The sequence below is a fragment of the Triticum dicoccoides genome, unplaced genomic scaffold (genome assembly GCF_002162155.2).
Source record: "Triticum dicoccoides isolate Atlit2015 ecotype Zavitan unplaced genomic scaffold, WEW_v2.0 scaffold100687, whole genome shotgun sequence".
In the NCBI taxonomy this organism is placed as follows: domain Eukaryota; kingdom Viridiplantae; phylum Streptophyta; class Magnoliopsida; order Poales; family Poaceae; genus Triticum; species Triticum dicoccoides.
This window is the reverse complement of record NW_021168719.1, coordinates 1-8,664: the sequence shown is the minus strand read 5'-3', so window position 1 is coordinate 8,664 and position 8,664 is coordinate 1. Positions and strand designations below refer to the sequence as shown.

The following is an 8,664-nucleotide window of genomic DNA, read 5'->3' as shown; positions in this document are numbered from 1 at the left end:
ACTACTTGGGCTGAGTTCAGCGAGGCTTTCCATGAACATCACATTCCGGAGGGTCTCATGGACCGTAAACGTGAAGAATTTTGCAGTTTCACCCAAGGCCGACTTTCTGTGGATGCCTATAGCAGGGAGTTTGGTAATCTCGCACGATATGCAACTGAGGAAGTGTCTACTGACGCCAAGAAGCAAGCAAGGTTCCGTAAGGGCCTTAGTCCTGAGCTTCGCCGCGACCTCCGTCTGCATGAGTGCACATCTTTTTCGAAACTTGTCAACAAAGCCATCAGTGCTGAAACTGGTCAGACTGACTATGACGCAACACGCAAGCATGGACGTGATATGGGTTCCTCATCCGGTGCTGGTCCTCAGAAGCGCCGCGTGTGGGTACCCAACACCGCCCTGCCACCCAGGTTCACACCGAGGCCATCTTTCCAGGCGCCTCGCCCCGTTCAACAGTCTGCACGGGCCAAGCCCTATGGAGGTCCAACCAATAATGCTCCTCCACGTACCAGTTCCGTGACTTGTTTCAAGTGTGGGGAATCTGGTCACTATATGCGTGAATGCCCCTAGACCAACCCCAATCAATCTGCTAAAGCTGTTGGCCGTGGCAAGCCGACAGGGAAAGTGTTTCATGCTAAACCGGTCACCGCTTCACGTGGCCATGTCAACTGTATCTCTGCCGAAGAAGCTCAAGAGGATCCCAACGTCGTTCTCGGTACGCTTCTTGTTAATTGCCACCCGGCATCTGTTCTTTTCGATACAGGAGCCTCTCATTCTTTTATATCTGAAAATTATGCTCGCTTGCATAACATCGCATTCGGTGATATGCCAACCTCTATGGTAATCCAAACTCCGGGATCCAAATGGCAAACTTCTAGAGTAAGCCATGGAAACGAAATCCAAGTCGACAGACTTGTTTTCCTCGCATCTTTGATAGCCCTTAAATCTTCAGATATTAATATCATTCTGGGTATGGACTGGATGTCAGCTCATCATGCCCAAATTGATTGCTTCTCTAGGACTGTTCAACTCACCCATCCTTCGGGGAAGATAGTCAATGTCTTGACCCGAATAGCCAAGAGACAATTATATTCTCTTAACGCCAGCCCTTTGCCAGACCTTGAGGACGTTCCGGTAGTCCGTGACTTCCCGGATGTCTTTCCAGAGGAATTGCCAGGTGTTCCACCTGACAGGGATGTTGAGTTCGTAATAGACCTCATTCCAGGAACCGTTCCGATTGCTAGAAGACCCTATAAGATGGCACCCCTAGAACTAGCCGAGCTTAAGAAACAACTCGATGAATCCTTGAAAAAGGGTTTCATCCGCCCTAGTTCATCTCCGTGGGCTTGCCCCGTCCTATTCGTCAAGAAGAAGGATGGTACGGACCGGATGGTTGTAGATTACCGACCTGTCAATTTGGTCACAATCAAGAACAAATATCCGCTTCCCAGGATCAACGACCTGTATGATCAGCTCGCTGGATCCTCAGTCTTCTCCAAGATGGATTTGAGGTTGGGCTACCATCAAATCAAAATCAGAAACGGGGACATCCCTAAAACGGCCTTTGTTACTCGTTATGGCCAATACGAGTACACCGTCATGTCCTTCGGTTTAACCAACGCTCCAGCCACCTTTTCTCGGTTAATGAACTCAATCTTCATGGAGTATTTGGATAAATTCGTCGTGGTTTACCTCGATGATATACTCATCTACTCCAAGAACGAGGAAGAACATGCCGAACATCTAAGGCTAGTGTTGCAGAAACTTCGAGAGCATCGCCTTTATGCCAAATTTTCTAAATGTGAATTCTGGTTGCCAGAAGTGACCTATCTGGGTCATGTAATATCTGGTAAAGGTATTGCTGTTAACCCTGAGCGAGTTCAAGCCGTCCTTAATTGGACTCCACCTGAATCGGTCAAGCAAGTTTGGAGTTTTCTGGGCTTAGCGAGCTATTGTCGTCGCTTTGTCGAGAACTTCTCCAAAGTTGCTAAACCTCTAACCGAACTCCTCAAGAAAGATAAGAAGTTCGAGTGGACTCCACAATGTGAGCACAGCTTTCAGGAACTGAAAAGACGCCTGACTTCTGCTCCCGTACTGGTACCGCCAGACTTCTCCAAAGACTTTGTTATCTACTGCGACGCCTCGCGACAAGGACTAGGTTGCATCCTTATGCAAGATCGACATGTGATTGCCTACGCTTCAGGACAATTGCACCCACATGACGAGAATTATCCCACTCATGATCTAGAGCTTGCAGCCGTAGTCTATGCACTTAAGACCTGGCGACATTACCTCCTCGGTAACCGTTGTGAAATATTCACTGATCACCAAAGTCTGAAGTACATTTTCACCCAACCGGATCTGAACCTCAGGCAAAGACGTTGGGTTGAGTTGATCACAGACTTCGATTTAGGGATAACCTACACCCCAGGGAAAGCCAACGTCATGGCTGATGCGCTAAGTCGTAAATCTTATTGTAACAACCTGATGTTACAACAAAGTCAACCGCTTCTCCATGAGGAATTTCGGAAGCTTAACCTTCACATTGTTCCTCAAGGTTTTCTTTCCACCTTGGTGGCAAAACCTACCCTTACGGATCAGATTATCAAAGCACAGAAGGTAGATCCGGGAATCTCCCGCATCAAGAGAAACATTCAGAAAGGAATTGCGAATTGCTTCTCCATTAATGATCAAGGGGTCGTATACTTCGGGAATCGACTAGTGGTTCCCAAAGTGCGGAACCTGAGGCGTTTGATCCTTAAGGAAGCTCATGAATCTCCTCTCACTATTCATCCCGGTAGTACTAAGATGTATCAGGACCTACGCCAGAGGTTCTGGTGGACTAGGATGAAAAGAGAAATTGCTCAGTATATTGCTAATTGCGACGTTTGTCGTCGTGTAAAAGCAGAACATCAACGGCCTGCTGGCACCCTTCAACCCTTAGCTATTCCTGAATGGAAATGGGATAAAATTGGTATGGATTTCATTACCGGTTTTCCCAGGACCAAGAGAGGGAATAATGCTATTTTCGTCGTGGTCGATCGTCTTTCCAAAGTAGCCCATTTCTTACCTGTTCGTGAGAGCATAACTGCTAGTCAGCTGGCAGACTTATACATCTCCCGAATAGTGTCCCTCCATGGTGTTCCTTTGGAAATTAACTCGGATCGAGGAAGTCTTTTCACCTCTCGATTTTGGGAAAGTTTCCAAAATGCTATGGGAACTCGTCTCTCCTTTAGCACCGCTTTCCACCCTCAGTCGAGTGGTCAAGTGGAACGCGTCAACCAAATTCTAGAAGACATGCTTCGAGCCTCTGTTATCTCATTCGGAATGGACTGGGAGAAGTGCCTTCCATTTGCCGAATTCGCTTACAACAACAGCTATCAATCTAGCTTGGGTAAAGCCCCTTTTGAAGTTCTCTATGGACGACGGTGTCGAACACCCCTTAACTGGTCAGAGACCAGGGAAAGACAATTCTTTGGCCCGGATATGATTCAGGAAGCAGAAGAACAAGTTCGCATCGTTCGTGAAAAGTTGAAAACAGCCCAATCCCGTCAAAAGAGTCAATATGACCGAAAGCATAAGGCTACGACTTTCGAGGTTGACGAGAAGGCTTATCTTCGGGTCACCCCTCTGAAGGGAACCCATCGTTTCGGTATCAAAGGCAAATTGGCTCCTCGTTACATTGGACCTTTTCGCATTCTCGCCAAACGAGGAGAAGTTGCCTACCAGTTGGAACTACCTCCGCATCTCTCCAGAGTCCACGATGTCTTCCACGTTTCTCAACTCAGGCGTTGCTTCTCGGATCCTATCCGTGAAGTGGACCACGAAACGCTTGATCTCCAAGATAATCTTACATATCGAGAGTACCCCGTTCGTATCCTCGATCAGGCCGAACGTATCACCCGACGTCAGAACATCAAGTTCCTCAAAGTACAATGGTCGCACCATTCTGAGGATGAAGCAACTTGGGAAAGGGAGGATCGTCTTCGACTCGAGTACCCCGCCTTCTTCCCGGAGGAACCCAAATCTCGGGACGAGATTCTTTTGAGTGGGGGTGAGTTGTCACACCCTAGCTAGTCATGCATTAGAGTGTTGCATCATGTTTACTCTTTCATCAGAAACTTGAAATGGGGATCTGTGAAACCCTCAGAATCTTTTTGAAAATGACCCAAATAAAAATTTCTCCAAAAGGGTCCAAGAAAATGCTCATGTTGCTCTCTGAAAATATTGGACAGAGATAATAATCAAACCAATATTTTTAAGAGCTCATAGGTATTTATTTTGGGCATTTGGAATTAATGCATAAATATTTGCTTTGGAAATATATTAATTATATATATTAATATATGTCCAAATATTATGCCATTTATAAAGGAGCTCTGAAATAATATATCTAGCCCCTGCAAAAATTGGCATAAGTTAAATAAATGATTTAATATATTATTTAAATCAAAACAAATGTCAGAAATTAGAAAACAGAAAAAAATAAAAGGGAGAAGCTTACCTGGGCTCCTCCCTGTGCAGCCCAGCCAGCTGGCCGGCCCAGCCAGCAGCCGACCCAGCCCACCTCCCTCCTCTGTCGTCTTCGTCCTCGACAGAGGGAGGGGAGTGTGGCCGGCGCGCGCGCGCGCCACCGCGCCACGCCACCTCTCTCCCTGCCTGCCTGCCCTCCCCTCCTCGCTCGATGCCCCGGACGACGCCACGCCTCCCCCCTGCTCTCTCTCACTCGCCCTTGGCTCTTCCCTCCTCTCCCTCGCTCTCTCTCTCACACGGCCGAACACCACCGTCGCCGCCGTTCGCCATAGCAGCCGTCTCCGGCCACCCCTCGCTCCCCCGACTAGCTCAGAAGCTCCGCCACAACCCCCTCTTCCTCCCCACCGCTCCACGGGCCTCCGGAAGCCCTGCATCGCCGTCACGTCGCCGGTGGGTTTGACCCACTTTGACCACGGCAGGACCCCCCTGAGTCCCTGACAGGTGGGCCCAGCCCTGTAGCTAATTAGGATTAGCGCTAACCACTGTTAGTTAACCCCCTGACACTGACCAGTGGGCCCCAGCGCCACTAATCCCTAATTAGGATTAATTTAACCCTGTTAAACCCCCCCTGTCACTGACGTGTGGCCCCCACACGTCAGGTTTGACCCCAGCCAGCCGCAGTTGACTACTGACGTCATGCTGACGTCATGCTGGCGCAATAACTATAATTTCTGGATTTAATTTAAATCAGGAAATTCCAGAATATTATTTAAACTTCAAAAATTCATAACTTTTATTCTGTAACTCCAAATTGGACAAATTATATATGAAAAATGATCAGAAAAATCCAATCTATCCATCTGTACTATTTTCATGCATGATCAAACAAGTTAAATTGATGTTTCAAGCAGAACAAGGAAAAGCACTTTAAGAGGCCATGTTTGAGTTTGAAATTTGAATCTATGATTCAAATTTGTTCAAACCCTTCTGGTTTTAGTTGCATTAGCCCAACACACTCATATTGCTATGTTTCATGCATGCATCATATTGTTGCACATTGTTTGGTGATGGTTGTGTATCGGTGTCCTTTGCGACAGGTTCTGCCTCCGAGGAGTACCGTGATTACCCTAACGAAGAACCGTATCAGTGCATCGAACCATCAGGCAAGCAACCAACCATTTGATCATATCGATACAATCCCATGTTCTCGCTTCTGCTCTCTTTTACTGCATTAAGACAACGCGTTTCAAACTGCTGTGTGCTACGGTAGTTGAACCCATTTCCTCTGCATGACCTGTCATTGCCACAGTAACTAGATGAAACCCACTAGCATGTGTAGGAGTTGATTGAGCCATATGTATGTGTTGTTCCTACCTTGCTATGCCTGCTATGCTTAGAGTCGTGTCAGGTCTGGTTCATCTGGGTGATGGGCTAGAGTGAAATGTTTATGTCGGTAATGAGAGTGGTGTGGTGAACACGATTTGGTAAAGGTATCGATGAGAGGCCATGTAGGAGTACATGGTGGGTTGTTTCATTGAAGCCGACCTTAAGCACTGAGATCTGTATGTGTGATTTAAGAATCAGCTACTACCATGCATTGGGCCCGAAACCACTGGACCCTCTCGGCTTCTTATTCACCCTAGTTCTCCGTCCAGGAGTTGCAAGTAGTTTCTGGTGTTTGTAGCCTACTGGAGGCCGTGGACAGCGCTGACCGTAGGGGTGGGCTGTGATGCGGTAGGTACGTGGCACGGTGTACCGAATACCCGTTAGGTATCTCGGGAACCCTGTTCACATCGTTCGGGGCCGTATGGGAAACCTCGGCCGGACTCCCTGCGGATGGAACCTGAATAGGCGATAAACCTGGACTGGAGGCTTAGGTGATTAGGTAGGTCGTGGCCGACACCCACGTTGGGCTTCCGCTTGAAGGTTGCCGAGTACATGTCGTGTAAACGACGGTAAGTGGTGAGAGCGTGTATGAAGAAGTACACCCCTGCAGGGTTAACATGATCTATTCGAATAGCCGCGTCCGCGGTAAAGGACTACTTGGTTGCCTATACAGTTCATAGACAAGTAAATGGAAACTGTTAAAAGCCTCAAGATGAGTGTGAGTGCCGAGGATGGCTCTTCCGTAGGAAGACGGAGGTGGATCCTCGGTAGTGTATTGAATTGGTGAGTAGTGGACTCGTGTGCGCAAAACCATTTCAAGTTGGAGTCTCGTAGGATAGTCTAGCCAAGAGTCAAAGCTGGCTTGCTGCAATAACTCCACCAACCCTTCTTGATAACATGCATGTATGTAGGATCTGATGTAAGTCTTGCTGAGTACCTTTGTACTCATGTTGCTATAATCTACATTTTTACAGAAGACGCTGCAACCCCTTCTGATGGGTTCTATGTAGACGTTGACATCAACGAGTAGGCTAAAGACCCAGGTGGTGACCCTGAGCTTGTGATGGACCACGTAGTATAGCTAGGCTTTCCAAGCCTCTTTTATTTTATTAGTTGTCTGTACTCAGACAAGTTACTTCCGCTGCTGGTTTGTATGACTGTATGACTTGTATGTGGGGTCGTGAGACCCGTACCTTTGTGTATGTTATGTATGGCTCACTGAGCCTTAAATAAGGTACTTGTGTCATAGAGTCATGTTGTGATGCTTCGTTGTATTTGCACATATCGAGCATATTGTGTGTATAATTGAAATGCTTGGTATGTGTGGGATCTGACTATCTAGTTGTTTATCTTTGGTAGCCTCTCTTACCGGGAAATGTCTCCTAGTGTTACCGCTGAGCCATGGTAGCTTGCTACTGCTCTGGAACACTTAGGCTGGCCGGCATGTGTCCTTCTTCGTTCCTGTGTCTGTCCCTTCGGGGAAATGTCACGCTTTGAGTACCGGAGTCCTGTTAGCCCGCTACAGCCCGGTTTATCGGAGTCCTGCTAGCCCAGTGCTACAGCCTGGACCCACTTGCTGATGGCCGACACGTTCGAAGCTGGGTCATGAATGCCTGTCCCTGTAAGTCTGTGCCACTTTGGGTTTACGACTAGTCATGTCAGCCCGGGCTCTTTATCATATGGATGCTAGCGACACTATCATATACGTGAGCCAAAAGGCGCAAACGGTCCCGGGAAAAGGTAAGACGACACCCGTGGGGATACCGTGCGTGAGGCCGCAAAGTGATATGAGGTGTTACCAGCTAGATCGATGTGACATCGAGTCGGGGTCCTGACAGCGATATATATTAATCCCGTTATATTAGTTTTGACGTTTGCGATATGTTTAAGCTCGATGCTCATTGCTCGCGCGTCTTGGGGCGGCTTTGTGGCGCGAAGAGCGCTTTCTGAAAGGGGTGGAAAAAACTTGTGTTGCTGCGGTATGGAGGGAGGGGTGGAAACCGTGGAAAACTCGTCTCCGTGATTGAGCGGGAGAGTAAGTAGTATAGGACATTATCCATTGTTAGGGAACGGTTGTAATGGTAGTGAGAATGTAGAATCGTCTTTGGAGCGGACCTGGGAGTGGCAAGCATAAGGGACGAAGACGGGGAAACATGTCGGATGCGATCATACCAGCACTAAAGCACCGGATCCCATCAGAACTCCGAAGTTAAGCGTGCTTGGGCGAGAGTAGTACTAGGATGGGTAACCTCCTGGGAAGTCCTCGTGTTGCATTCCTTTTATAATTATTTTTTGCGCCTTGTGACAAACATATCGCACGTGCGCGATATATATTAATCCCGTTATATTACTTTTGACGTTTGCGATATGTTTAAGCTCGATGCTCATTGCTCGCGCGTCTTGGGGCGGCTTTGTGGCGCGAAGAGCGCTTTCTGAAAGGGGTGGAAAAAACTTGTGTTGCTGCGGTATGGAGGGAGGGGTGGAAACCGTGGAAAACTCGTCTCCGTGATTGAGCGGGAGAGTAAGTAGTATAGGACATTATCCATTGTTAGGGAACGGTTGTAATGGTAGTGAGAATGTAGAATCGTCTTTGGAGCGGACCTGGGAGTGGCAAGCATAAGGGACGAAGACGGGGAAACATGTCGGATGCGATCATACCAGCACTAAAGCACCGGATCCCATCAGAACTCCGAAGTTAAGCGTGCTTGGGCGAGAGTAGTACTAGGATGGGTGACCTCCTGGGAAGTCCTCGTGTTGCATTCCTTTTATAATTATTTTTTGCGCCTTGTGACAAACATATCGCACGTGCGC

General features: G+C 47.9%; 2 non-coding genes across 2 annotated transcripts; both read left to right on the top strand.

The window, feature by feature from the left end:
• The first annotated feature begins 8,011 nt into the window (after positions 1 to 8,011).
• Positions 8,012 to 8,130, top strand: LOC119342673. The gene has a single exon (XR_005165658.1). It is a non-coding gene; the product is annotated as a 5S ribosomal RNA (ribosomal RNA).
• A 367-nt stretch (positions 8,131 to 8,497) lies between these two features.
• LOC119342672 lies at positions 8,498 to 8,616 on the top strand. Its single transcript, XR_005165657.1, has one exon. It is a non-coding gene; the product is annotated as a 5S ribosomal RNA (ribosomal RNA).
• Positions 8,617 to 8,664: the final 48 nt, after the last annotated feature.